We start from the raw sequence: 15,308 nt of genomic DNA on the forward strand, positions 1-15,308 counted from the left end.
TTAAAAGGTTTAGGACTGAATTGGCACAAATTTAATAGATTTATGACTTTTTGGGTACTTTTCCCAGCTCATTGCAATTGATAGACAATATGGCAATACTCACATGTTCACCCGGCAAATATTAAGACAAAATATATCACCAAATGAATTTAACTATCAGCACATCGATGCTTCCCAATGTAACTCTGTTTCTCCCTGTCACTACTTAGACGATCATTATATGTACTTTATCAACTATCCAGATTATAAGATCAGCGTAAACACAGTTGCACATTCATTCTCCTCTTTTTGTCATTATCAAAAGATAGCTTCATTCATTCATCAGTAGCACACATCAGCAGATATTAACAAGACATCAACAGAACAAATGATAAAAGTAGTCTTTGCGGGCTCTCTTTTTCTGCTGAGAGGAGGGGTATATTTGGTAGCAAAAAACTATCACTGCTAATCGCAGCTTTGCATAAAACAAGAATTCTTTTTTTAAAATTCCATTGAAATTTCATTCACTTTGGATTGACAAAAATTAACACATCGTTCATGGAACGAAAAAATATCAAGATGTCTCAATGTGCATAACTTATTCACATTGATTTTTTAGTGTATTTCTAAATACTCCTAAATATCTTACATGCTTGATGTAAAATTATCTCACCAATAGTTAGGACAAAACACAAATTCTTTGATATAATAAGTGAAGAGACTTGATATTTTTCTAGACTACTGAAATTAAAAAAACAAATCATTCACGAGGAAAATGAGCTTTTGAGGTAGGAGGGACGAATAACCAATATATTTTTATAAAAATAATGATGAAAAAGAAACCAGTTTTTATTTTCTTAATAGCTATAAGCTTAAATTTGACGGAAAATCATAAAGGAAACATAACTAAGTTAAAAGAAACTGTCAAAATATGGAAATTATTAAGGCCAATTTTGTTTATTTAGTAAAAAAGGAATGGATTCAGTTATATGAAGGTTGGAAATAGCGCCACCGAAAGTTTATGTTGACACGCCCGTTTTTCAATTAATGGATATTTTTCTAGACTACTGAAATTAATAAAAGACAAATCATTCACTAGCCCAAATAGACTTGAAAGGGTTTTGTCATGATATATATTTCAGAACGGAATTTCCTTCTTTTTCGTATTTTATTTTGTATATTCGTGTTTTTTAATACTTTTACTCTAGATGAAAAAAATGAAATTTTACTAGTGAACAAATTAATTTATCATACTATTGAAATAAAGAAAATTATTTGCAAATTTGAAAAATTACGATACTTTACAAGTGAACATTTATTTACAATTTTTAAAAAGTTTTTAGCCTACATCGCCTCGAACCTGAAAGCCCCAAATAAAAATGGGAAAAACAAAATAATCCATTTTGGATTTGGACTTTTTCCAAGCTCGAAAATTCCAAGGTCGAAAGTTCAAGCCAGGTAAATAATTGGCTAGAAGTCGGGCTCACCCTGCCCATTTAAACCCCTACTAACTTGGGAAGGGAAAATTATCCAAATAGTCATAAACTTATTGCATTTTTGTCAATTCAATATTAAATATTTTAATTATGTCAATTCAGTCCATCCGACCAATTTTGGCTGACCGACGACACGAATTTTTTTTTAATATTTAAATATCTTAATTAATTTTTTTGTTTGTTTTCTTTTTCTTTTTTTTTCTGCCCTTCTCCCCTTTGGCAGCCAACCAAAGGCGAGGACCAAAGCTTGCCCCCGTCAGCCACTGGTAAGGGCGAGCTTCGCTCGCCCATAACTGGGTGAGGTCAACCTCACCGTTGATGGGTCACATCGACGGCAAGGCCGACCTCATCGTCATTGGGTTCTCCCTTGCCCAACAACAGCAAGGTCGGCCTTGCCTTGGCTAGGCAAGGCTCAACCATCCAAGGGCGGGCAGGAGCGAGGCCAGAGGGAAGAAGGGTAGAAAAAAGAAAATGAAAGAAAAGGAAAAAAAGGAAAAACAAAGAAAGAAATTAATTAAAAAAATTCGAAAAGATATCATATATTAAAAAATTAACACGTCAGCATTGGTTAGACGGCAGTGTCGGCCGACCAAAATTGATTGGATGGACTGAATTGACATAAATGCAACAAGTTTATGATTAAATTGGTAAAATTGAAAGATTTAGAACTGAATTGTCAAAAATGCAATAGATCTAAGACTTTTTTGATAATTTTCCCTCTTGGGAATGTGTGGGTCTCTGCTACAAAAAAGCAAGTTTGTAGCTACATCTAACATATGAAATGTTCGATTGACATTATGATTGGTGCATGCATGTACTCTGTCTTGCTCAATATGTGGAAATTGATTCGAATAAAGTTCTAGAAAAAATTATTAAAATATATTTACTCCTATATTAACTCGTACATTGTTGTTGTAATTGTGCCTTTTTCAGGTATATAGCGAAGATTATTCGAATTTGAACGAGCTGTTAAGTCTAAAGAGATTAATCGAACAAATTATATGTATTTTGAGATTTTGTGGGACCATTGTCAACTGTTCTAAAAATTTAAAGTCGTGATTTAATATTTAAATATTCTATCACTCTCCCTCCTACTTAGTCTGGTGTTTTTGCCTACGTATTTAATTGAGCAAGCAAATATGGCTTAAATATATTTGAACTTGGAATTTTTTGCTATGATACTATGTGAAATTTTGCAGAATCACTACTAATTTATCTAAAAACTAAATTGTTAGATGAAAGCGTGATTTAATATTTCACTACAAAAAAACAAGAGTTTTCCAATGAAATTTCCAACGAAAAATTCGACAAAATTCGTTGGAAAACGAATTTCCAACGAAATTTCCGACGAAAAAAAATTCGTTGGTAATTAGTCGTCGCAAATTTTTCTGACAAAAAATTTAAATTTTCGTTGGTAATTTGCAACGAAATATTTTCGTTGGAAAAATTTCGTTGGAAAAATTCGTGGGAAAAATTCGTTGGAAACTTCGTTGGAAAATTCGTTGGAAAAAACGTGGCAAAATTCGTTGGTAATTTCCATCGAAATTAGCGACGAAAATAATTTGAATTTTCGTTGATAATTTCCGACGAAAATTAATTCGTGGCAAAATTCGTCGCTAAAAATAGTTGGAAAAATTCGTTGCAAAATATTCGTTGCAAAAATCGTCGGAAATCCGCGAAATTTTCCGACAAAAAAATACAATTCTCGTTGGTAATTTCCGAAGAAAAACAAGTTCGTTGGAAATCCCAAATTTTTCTGACAAACAATTTTCCTTTTTAATTTCCAACAAAAAAAAAATTCGTTGGAAATCGCGATTTTTTCCGACAAACAATTTTCGGTGATAATTTCCAACGAAAAAAAAAATTCGTTGGAAATCCCGAATTTTTCCGACAAACAATTTTCGTTGGTAATTTCCGACGAAAAAAAAATTCGTTGGAAATCCCGCATATTTCCGACAAACAATTTTCATTGTTAATTTCCAACAAAAAATAAATTCGTTGGAAATCCCCAATTTTTCCGACAAGAACTTTTCGTTGGTAATTTCCGACGAAAAAAAAACTTCGTTGGAAATCCCTCATATTTCCGACAAGAAATTACAATTTTCGTTTTTAGTTTCCAACGACAAAAAAATTCGTTGGAAATCCCGAATATTTCCGACAAGAAATTACAATTTTCGTTTTTAATTTCCAACGAAAAAAAAAAATTCGTTGGAAATCCCGAATTTTTCCGACAAACAATTTTCGTTGGTTATTTCCGACGAAAAAAAAATTCGTTGGAAATCCTGAATATTTCCGACAAACAATTTTCGTTGTTAATTTCCCACAAAAAAAAAATTCGTTGGAAATCCCCAATTTTTCCGACAAAAAATTTTCGTTGGTAATTTCCGACGAAAAAAAAATTTGTTGGAAATCCCTCATATTTCCGACAAGAAATTACAATTTTCGTTTTTAATTTCCAATTACAAAAAAATTCGTTGGAAATCCCAAATATTTACGACAAGAAATTACAATTTTCGATTTTAATTTCCAACGAAAAAAAAAATTCGTTGGAAATCCCGCATTTTTCCGACAAACACTTTTCGTTGGTAATTTCCGACGAAAAAAAAATTCGTTGGAAATCCCGAATATTTCCGATAAGAAATTACAATTTTCGTTTTTAATTTCCAACGAAAAAAAAATTCGTTGGAAATCGCGAATTTTTCCGACAAACAATTTTTGTTGATAATTTCCAACGAAAAAAAAAATTCGTTGGAAATCCCGAATTTTTCCAACAAACAATTTTCGTTGGTAATTTCCGACGAAAAAAAAATTCGTTGGACATCCCTCATATTTCCGACAAGAAATTACAATTTTCGTTTTTAATTTCCAACGAAAAAATAATTCGTTGGAAATCGCGAATTTTTCCGACAAACAATATTTGTTGTTAATTTCCCACGAAAAAAACATTCGTTGGTAATTTCCGATGAAAAAAAAATTCGTTGGAAATCCCGAATATTTCCGATAAGAAATTACAATTTTCGTTTTTAATTTCCAACGAAAAAAAAATTCGTTGGAAATCCCGAATTTTTCCGACAAACAACCTTCGTTGGTAGTTTCCGACGAAAAAAAAATTCGTTGGAAATTCCGAATATTTTCCACACGAAATTACAATTTTCGTTTTGAATTTCCAACGAAAAAAAAATTCGTTGGAAATTGCGAACTTTTCCGACAAACAATTTTCGTTGGTAATTTCCGACGAAAAAAAAATTCGTTGGAAATCGGGAATTTTTCCCACAAACAATTTTCGTTGTTAATTTCCAACGAATTCCCGCAAACAATTTTCGTTGTTAATTTCCAACGAAAAAAAAATTCGTTGGAAATCGCGAATTTTTCCGACAAACAATTTTCGTTGGTAGTTTCCGACAAAAACAAAATTCGTTGGAAATCCCGAATATTTCCCACAATAAATTACAATTTTCGTTGTTAATTTCCGACGAAAAAAAAATTCGTTGGAAATGTCGAATTTTTCTGACAAAAATTTTTCGTTGTTAATTTCCAACAAAAAAAAAATTCGTTGGAAATCGCAAATTTTTCCGACAAAAAATAGCAAGTCTCGTTGGTAATTTCCGACGAAAACTTAATTCGTTGGTAAATTCGTTGGAAAAATAATATATAAATTCATCCTTATTCGTTGCAAAAAATCGTGGGAAATCCGCGAAATTTTCATCCAAAAAATTACAATTTTCGTTGGTAATTTCCAACGAAAACAACATTTGTGGGAAAATACGTTGCAAAATTTGACGCTAATTATTTGCTGCAAAAATCGTTGGAAATTCGATTTTTTTCCATCAAAAAAATTCAATTTTCGTTGGTAATTTGCAACGAAAGCTATTCGTGACAAAATTCGTTGCTAAGTTTACGATGTATTTTGTTTAGCGACAATTTCGATTTTAAATCTAATTATTATCAATATTAATTTTTTTTGGTAAGAAAGCAATATTAATTTCTACAATGCATAAGTTGCAAAGTCTCATATGATGATATTCGATTTTCAATCTCATAATACGAAGAGGCAGCTAAGCACTAATGAACATCAGGTAATACATTCAAAACATTGAAAGAACACGGGACAACCATAAAATGTTGATAGCTAGAAAGGACTAACAATAAAATTATCAGCATCATCATCATCACCATCACCAATCGCCGCATCATTTTGTGGCTCAGCATTATGCCCATCATCAATTGGATTAATATGAGGTAGAGGAGGAACCTCATTGCGATCGATGTCGAGATGTCGCATGACAATTTGCATTTGTTGTTGCATCACCCTTATTTGTTCGTCCTTCTGTCCAAGTAAATACTTCATTTCTTCGTCCTTCTGTACAAGCAACTGCTTCAGTTGGCTCAATTCTTGGGTTATATGCTCCTCATGTCGTGTCCTCCTTGAAACAGCCGCATTGGAGGATGAAGTTGCACCAACCTTCGATTTGTACATCCTTGACAAGGATCCCATCCCAAATATTTTTCCTCCTTTCATCCCACCCGCTGCCTCCACCCATAATGCCATACTGTCAACCGATGGCTCAGACACGGCACGACCATCACCACCATCACCACCACCATCACCACCATCACCACTAGCAGTGCTCATTAAAAGTTCATCATATTTTTCCTATATTAACATTATAGATGGAAATAAAATAAATTCATATATATTACCATAAATATTAAAAACATTCATGATTTTCATTCTAGTTTCCTTTAAATCCGAACTATAACCTTACATACCTTAATAGCTTTTGCTCGAGCGCCAGTCCATGTCTTATCTTTTTTTTGGAATGTGCGTTCAAATGTAGCTGTAAAAGTGGGTTCTGTCCCCAATTCATCGGCCTACAAATTATAAACATAAATGACTAATCATTACATTAAATGCACTGACATGTATAAACAGACTTACCATTCTTCTTTTATGCTCCCCGATGCTGATAGAGCCCCCAGCATATGTGGCAGACGCAGACCCGTCACTAGAACTAGAAGCTTGATTCTTCTTGTTCTGTTCACACCTTAGCTTATACTTCTCAGTTTCCCAAGTTCTTGTAATTTCCGTCTAATTGTCAGTTGTAAAAAAGGTCGGCTTTTCGTTTCTTCTCTTCGCTCTATTTATCACATATCGCATGTGATCACCGATTTTCTTCTTGAAAATTCTTTTAACCTCATCCTCTTCCATTTCATCCCACGTGAACTTACGCTACAATCAACAGAAAAACAACTGAAAATTATCCACTAGGGTCACATGTCACATATCCATTACAATGTACCAGACAATTCGTGACAAAATTCATTATTAACCATCAGTATGCTACACCGAACTTAGTTTGTGAAGAAAGACAACACTAACCTTAAACTCATTCCACCACAAAGTCTTTACTTCTACGGGAGCGCTGCTAAAAGTAATAAACTGGCCCATCCAACAGTTATTGACTATTTTATTCAGTTCCCTCACAACATGCGTAGAATCCGTGAATCTGAAAACATGTTATAACAATACGGACAATGAGACAATGAAGCATACGGATAATTCGCAACATGAACAATTTTATTTACATCGATAATTTATATATACGTAAAAAAATGAAGTACTTACGAATCTCCACATGGGCATATAAAGAATCGGGTATCTTCTTCATCATTCGAGTGTTGCACTGAAGAAGAAAGTGGAACCGAAGGAGATCGAATCGGAGATGGAACTGAAGTAAATTCAGTTCGCATGTCCCGAGGTTCTACCCTAATATGTTGTTGAGGGTCGAAGGATGGGCCAATGTGTTCGTGTTGTCCATGAACATGTTGTGGTTGAGGGTTACATAAAAGGGCAGGGGAAGAGGACAGGGTCGGGGACGAGGACGAGCCAGCGGAAGGGGATGATCTTCTTTGCGAACCCGAACCACGCAGGAGACCTCCACGTTTAAACTGACAAGTAGGAAGGTTAGACAAATATATTTAAAAATATGAACATATATTAGGGACTGAAAATGACATTAGTCATTTTGCTTACCATTTTGTTTAATAGAGCAATAAATAAACTCGACAAACTGAAACAAACCGACTATCGCCTCTGATAAATAGCAATCTTTGGTCCATGTCGAAACAACCTATTAAAATTTGGACCACATCAGATTCCACGAAAAATAAAATGAAGCATATTAAATGTGCAGAACGAATTACAACAAGTATCAACTCTGATGCCATATTTATGCAAATTTATGCCCCAAATATGTTATTTCGCACAGTTCTAGTACAGATCTAAAAAAAAGATCACAAATTACATTCAACAAGTAAATTTGCCACAAATGCAACACATTAATTTGTTCCCTCTATAAGCATCGTTTTACCAAATTTTATATGTTAACACAAAAATCATTTTAAAAAATGACAATCATGTCGGAATTATGGCCGCGAGCTCCCCCTCCGGCGAGGTCGCCCGCCACCCCCCTCCGGCGACCCCCCCTCCGGCGAGCCGGGTGGCGACCCCTCTCCGGCGAGCTCACCGGGCAACCGCCCCCGCACGGCCACCGGTGGCCGGCGACCCCCGTCCGGCGAGCTGGTCGGCGACCCCCACACACACGGCCGGCCTGGCCGGCGAACCCCTCACACGGCTAACCCCTCACTCACGGCCCGGTGGCCTGGCGACCCCCCCACGGCCACCGGCGGCGAACCCTCGTCACGGTCAGCTCGCCGACTCCCCCACGGCCACCGGTGGCCGGTGAACCCCCTCGACGGTCGCCTCGCGGCGACCCCCGCCCGCGGCCGGCTCGCGGCGACCCCCACCCCATGGCCGGTCGCCCGCGACCCCCCCCACTACGGCCAGCTCGCGGGCGACAACCCTCCGGCCCCCTCGGCTGCGACCCACGGCCTCCGGCCATCTCGGCGGCCACCCCCCACCAGCCCAACTCCGCCGCGACCCCCCCCGGCCCAAGTCCGCCGCGACCCCCGCCACCCCCTCACGGCCGCGTCACCATTTTATTCAAACAATATATAGTTTAGAGTTACCTACCGGGCTGGGCAAAGTCGATGGCGAGGACGCCGGCGTCGACGGCGACGTGGACGACGAAGGCGGCGACGGCGAGGAGGACGGCGACGAGGACGGCTCTGAGGAGATTCGTGGCGAGATTGTTCTTGCAAAAAAAGCGAAGTCTCGGCGAAAATAGACTAAGTGCAAAATTTCCAACGAATTTTAAATTCGTTGGAAAATTCGTGGGAAATTTCCAACGAATTTAAAATTCGTGGGAAATTTCCCACGAATTTTTTCAATTCGTTACAAATTTTCACGAATTTTGGTGGGAAATTTCTCAAGAATTTGAATTTCGTTGGAAATTTCCAACGAAATTCAAATTCATGGGAAATTTCCCACCAAAATTTCCCACAAAATTCAAATTAGTGGGAAATTTCCAAAAATTGTACCCGTTCGCGGGAAAATTGGTGGAAAATTTCCAACGAATTTGTAATTCGTTGGAAATTCGTACGATTTTAAACTATTTCGATGTAAAATTCGAGGCAAATTTCCAACGAAATTGAAGTTAGTGGGAAGTTTCCGAAAATTTGAAATTCGTGAGAAAATTCGTGGGAAATTTCCCACGAATTTCAATTTTGTGGGAAATTTCCAACGACTTTGAACGTCGTTGGAAATTTCCTACGGTTTCTCCCACGAATTTCATATTCGTGGCAAAATATTTGCTTATATATTTTTTTCGGGGGAAAATTATTTGGAGATTTCCAACGAATTGTAAATTCGTGGGTAATTTTTCCAACGAATTTATAAATCGTTGGAACGTTTTCCCACGAATTTATAATTCGTTGGAAATTTTTCCAACGAAATGGAAATTGGTTGGAAATGTTTCCAACGAAATGCAATGTCGTTGGAAAAAATTTCCAACGAAATACAGATTCGTTGGAATTGATTCCAACGAAATTGAAATTCGTTGGAAAAATTTCCAACGAAAAGCAAATTCGTTGGAAATTTTTCCAACAAATTTGAACGTCGTTGGAAATGGTTCCAACGAAATGAAAATTCGTTGGAAACCATTTCCGTTGGAACCATTTCCAACGACGTTCAAATTCGTTGGAAATTTTTCCAACGAATGAAAATTCGTTGGAAATGTTTCCAACGAAATGCAATGTCGTTGAAAAACATTTCCAACGAAATGCAAATTCGTTGGAAATTTTTCCAACGAAATGCAAATTCGTTGCAAAATTCTAATATTTTTCCCTACTATTTTAATTCTGTGGCGAAATCTAAGGCTAATTAGTCATGAATTCTAATTATAACAACAACGACAACAACAACAATAACAAAAATTTATGAGAAAAAAAAACACATGTCGCAATAATAATAATAATTGCACATAAATAGTGAAAAGTATCAAAAATCATATTCTTCATCTTCATCTTCATCTTCATCTTCATCTTCATCTTCAGCTTCGTCTTCGTCTTCATCTTCATCTTCATCTACTTCATGCACATCATCTTCATCATCTGTCTCATAATCAAGTTCTGTACCAACTTCAAAATTTGATTCGCGAATTTCAGTTGGATCCACATCGATCATCGCTCCACATAGATCTCGTAAAGTTGGAATGGTATATTCATCAGTTTCAATCGTGTGACGAACTTTCTCTTGTTGATATGCTGTGTCCTTCCAGTGTTCCTCGATTTTTTTTCGTGCTTTGGTTTTACATACAGCCCACCAATCGGCTTTGTCACGTTTCAAACTAGGATATGATGCATAATATACTTGAATTGCTTGTTGTGCTAAGACAAATGCTTCATATTTCATATATCTTTTCTTGTGATTTATTTCAGCCAAATTAAACTTCGTATGCACATTCATTCTTTTGACGAGGTCGAACCATATGCACTTAAATAACACAACCCACAAAATTAATGGTCCATGGTACTCTATCTCTACGATTTCATCCAACAACCCATAAAAATCATCTTTCGAACTGCCACCATTGGATGACTGAACACACACACCACTATTCATTGTGGCTTTTCCCATTCCATATGTTCGAGTGTGAAAATTGTACCCGTTTATGAAATATGCTGGCCAAGTTCGTACTCTGGACTTTGGACCCCACGCCAGATGATATAGCAATCCTTGCTCTGTCCCATGATCATGATTACTGTGAACCTAAGGTCACATACGCAATGTCAATAATATATATTTTAATATATGATGTATAAAAAATTCGAATAACTTGCATTTCGTCCACATACAACTTACATATGTTGTGAACCATGTTGCAAATTGTTCCTCGCACAAACGGTCAAACTCATTTGGTGGTAGTCCAAACATTGAATTTTGGAAAATCCTATTAACAAATACCATTTATATATTAGCAAATGTTTGACACACAATACATATACTTACAAATGTACACTTACTTGAAGTATGGCTCAACTTCTGGACAGTTCAGTAAAATATATGTATGGGCTGCCTGCTTTTCTTCACCTGTTAAGTGCCGAAACTTACTTGCGCCGCTTGGTCGACCCAAATAATTGAAAATAGAGAATGATTTGCAATTGGGATCAATGGGACCCTCATCATTTCTTCCTACTCTCCGCCTCTTACACTGCACGTGCGGCTCAAAATAGTATGATGCAAATGTTGTCACTTCTTCCACAATATATGCATTACAAATTGAAGCTTCGACACATGCCTTATTCTTCACTTTTTTCTTCAAATGATATAAGAACCTAGTTGCAATACAAAAAAATTTATCGGAACATAATATATAATGAAGTAATTTCAAATTTATTTAACAAAAAACTTACCTCTCAAATGGATACATCCATCGAAATTGGACGGGACCTGCAACTTTGGCCTTATAAGGCAAGTGAACTAAGAGATACTCCATTGAATCAAAGAACGATGGAGGAAATATCCTTTCTAAGTTGCAAAGAATAATTGGAATATCTCTCTCTAGTTTCTCCATGTGTGATGCTTTCAACGCTGTTGAGCAAATATCGTGTAGGAAATTACTTAACTCTGTAATGGCGCCCCAAACAAAATTTGGTAAAAGTTCCTTGAAGGCTATTGGAATTAGTCTTTCCATAAATACGTGACAATCATGACTCTTCAGACCTATCAACTTGCATTCATTCAAATCAACGCATCTCCCTAGATTCGAAGCATATCCATCAGGAAATCGCACCGATTTCAACCATTGACAAACGACCCGTCTCTGCTCCTTGTCTAATGTATAAACTGCTTTTGGTTTTGGTCCCCTGCTGCTTGCATCCACATCTAGTGTTGGCCGATCGCAAATATCCCTCATATCTTTTCTTGCGTTCAAGTTGTCTTTTGTTTTTCCAGTGACATCCATCACAGTATTTATGACATTATCGAAAACGTTCTTCTCTATGTGAATGACGTCAAGATTATGATGAATAAGATGGGCCTTCTAATATGGTAGATCCCAAAATATGTTGCGCTTAGTCCATTTATGTGTACTTCCGTACCCAATAGTTGTGCCGTGAGGGTTTTCAACAACCGTTGGAAACTCCTACACTCGCTCCCAAATTTGATCACCGGTCAACCTCAATGGTGGATGTGTTCTTTCGATCCTATTCTTGATAAACTCTTTTTTATTCCTTCTGAATGTATGCTTTAGCGGCAAAAATTGCCTATGACAGTCAAAATAGCTTGCCTTCTTACCGTGCTTTAATCTGAATGACTTCGATCTCTCTATACATATCGGACATCCTAAGATCCCAGCTGTACTCCATCCAGATAATATTCCATAAGCTGGAAAGTCATTTATCGTCCAAAGAAGAGCAGCTTTCATTACAAATGTTTGATCGGTAGAAACGTCATACGTAGGGACACTTTCATCCCATAGCCGTTATAACTCTTCAATCAATGGTTGCATATAAACATCTATCAACTTTTTCGGATTTTGCGGGCCAGTCACGATCAATGTCAAAAACATATAAGGCGTCTTCATGCACATACCGGGTGGAAGATTGTATGGAGTTAAGATAACTGGCCAACATGAATAACTTTTTCCTGATTTTCCAAATGGGGCAAAACCATCAGCACACAGACCTAACCTGATGTTTCGAGGCTCTATCGCAAACTCGGGATATGTTCTATCAAAATGTTTCCATGCCTCTGCATCTGAAGGATGACACATTAGACCCTCTTCTGTTTCATGATTTGCATGCCAAGTCATGTGTTCAGCAGTGGCTTGAGACGCATAAAGCCTTTGCAACCTAGGGATTAAGGGCAAGTAGAACATTTGTTTACATGGTCTACGCTTCTGATTACGACCTTGCCTCCTGTTAATTTTGTACCTAGGTTGGCTGCAGAATTTGCAAGATTCTGCATTTTCATCATCTCTCCAATATAACATACAACCCATACTACATACATCAATCCTTATAACTGGAAGACCTAAATTATCCACTAGCTTTTTCATATCGTAAAAGTCACTTGGCATGATGTTATCACGAGGTATTGTTTCCCGCATTACTTCAACAAAAGAGTTGAAGCAATCCACAGACACATTATGCTCTGCCTTGATATTTAACAGTCTTGCTGTCACTGATACCTTCGTGTGGTTGTCATAACCTGCCCATAAAGGTTCATCTGTTGTTTTCAACTCTTCCCATAACCGATTAGATTGAAAAGTTCCATCACACACATTCTCATCAAAACCTGTAACTCCTGCCTCTTCCAATTGTGATGCATGACTAGTTCCTACTTGTTCAAGTGTAGGAGTTAAACTAGTACTTGCATGATTCGATTCTGGAAACAAATTATGGCCTGCTTCATCAAACACCATCCCCTGATATGGGTTCAATTGGTCATAATAGCTACATTCTTCCCTAACTAACAATTGGTCGCTTCTTCGATATCCGTCATCAGATATAAATGGTTTACCATGGTAAGTCCAATTATAATAGTTTGGAGTAAACCCAAATCTACAAAGATGTTCTCTAACTATGTCAATGTCTTGAAATTTTCCATTACTGCACTTTCTACATGGACACCTTAACTTATTTTCATCCATGAACTCATATTTATTACTAGCAAAGTCCAAAAATAGTTCCACCCCGATTCGAAACTCATCAGTCAATCCTTGACGTCTAGGTAAGTTCTTATTATACATCCAACCCCTGTCTCTTTGCATTGTGTCTGTATAAAAATAAAAAAATTCTCGTACAATATTAAAAATATCATATCTATTGTTTAATATTGTTAATTAAAACCATAAAATTCTAACAATTACAATTTTCTTTTTTACGAAACAATTACTTTCAACTTGAAAAAAATGAAAAAATTACCATGTCAAGAAAACTTACCAAGTATTTGACTGAAACCTTTGTAGTAGAAAGTGGTCTATTTGATGAGAATTGCAACGTTCACTTGGATTGCAAGACTTTCAAATGGACACGTACCTAAAATAAAAACAAATGACTTAAAATTCATTTTTTAATTATCTTTTATTTTTTTCTCTTTTTTTTTTCTTTTTCTTTTTTTTTTGTCCTTTCTTCTTGGCCGGACGCTGGTCCGGCGAGCTCGCCTGGGCAAGTTCTGGGCGACCTCGAGCTCGCCGGCGGCGAGGCTGGCCCTGGCCGGAACCGGCGAGGGCCGAGCTCGCCATGGCCGGCGAGCTCGCCCGAACTCGCCGGATCCGGGCGAGCTCGAGCTCGCCGGCCATGGCGAGCTCGGCCTCGCCGCTGCCGGCGAGGGGCCGAAGCCGCCGGCGAGCTCGACGTCGCCCGGATCTCGCCGAGGTTTGGGCAGGCCGGAGCTCGCCGACCATGGCGAGCTCGGCCCTCGCCGTCGGCGAGGGCCGCCAAGCCGCCGGCGAGCTCGAGGTCGCCCGGATCTCGCCGAGGTCCAGGCGAGCCGAGCTCGCCGGCCATGGCGAGCTCGGCCCTCGCCGGCTGCGGCGAGGGCCGCCAAGCCGCCCGCGAGCTCGGCCTCGCCGGTGCCGGCGAGGGCCGGCCAAGCCGCCGGCGAGCTCGAGCTCGCCATGGCCGGCGAGGCCCGGATCTTGCCCACATCTGGGCGAGCTCGAGCTCGAGCTCGCCGGCCATGGCGAGATCGGCCCTCGCCGGTGCCGGCGAGGGCCAGCCTCGCCGCTGGCCGGGGCCGAGCTCGCCATGGCCGGCGAGCTTGGCCGGCGAACTCGCCCAGATCTCGAGCTTGGCCGGCGAGGCCCATGCGAGGCTAGCTCACTTGTGCGTCGGCGAGGTCGACCGACGGCCATGGCCAGGCCACCGGACCTCGCCCCATGGCCGGCGATCGGCCAAACCAGTGAGGAAAGGAAAAAAAAATTTTTAATAACACCAACATATACAAATCCAGCGATGAATAATTTTGCGACGAACCGTTTTCGTCGCCAATTATTCATGAAATTAGCCACGACACTTACCGGCGAAAAAGCTTTACCGAGATTGATTTGCGCGTGCACCGATAAGTAATTCGAGAGAAATTAAAGAGAGAGACGGAGAGAGAACAGCGAGGGGATTAGAGGAATCAGTCGACAGAGAGAAATTAGGGATCGGGACGGATATCAAAAAAATCATTTTTCATATTGCAAATTTGCCACGAATAAAATTCGTCGGAAATTTCCGACGAAAAAATTTTCGTTGGAAATTTGCAACGAAATGTCCCACAAAAAATAAAATTGTCGGAAATTTCCGACGAAAAATATTTCGTTGGAAAATTTTGTCGGAGATTTGCAACGAAAAATATTTCGTCGGAAAATTTCGTCGGAAATTTCCGACGAAATATTTTTCGTCGGAAAATTTCGTCGGAAATTTCCGACGAAGAATTTTTCG

Source organism: Syzygium oleosum, unplaced genomic scaffold, assembly GCF_021117445.2.
Source record: "Syzygium oleosum isolate NSW1041296 unplaced genomic scaffold, Sole_v2.1 Sole_v2.12, whole genome shotgun sequence".
Classification (NCBI taxonomy): Eukaryota; Viridiplantae; Streptophyta; class Magnoliopsida; order Myrtales; family Myrtaceae; genus Syzygium; species Syzygium oleosum.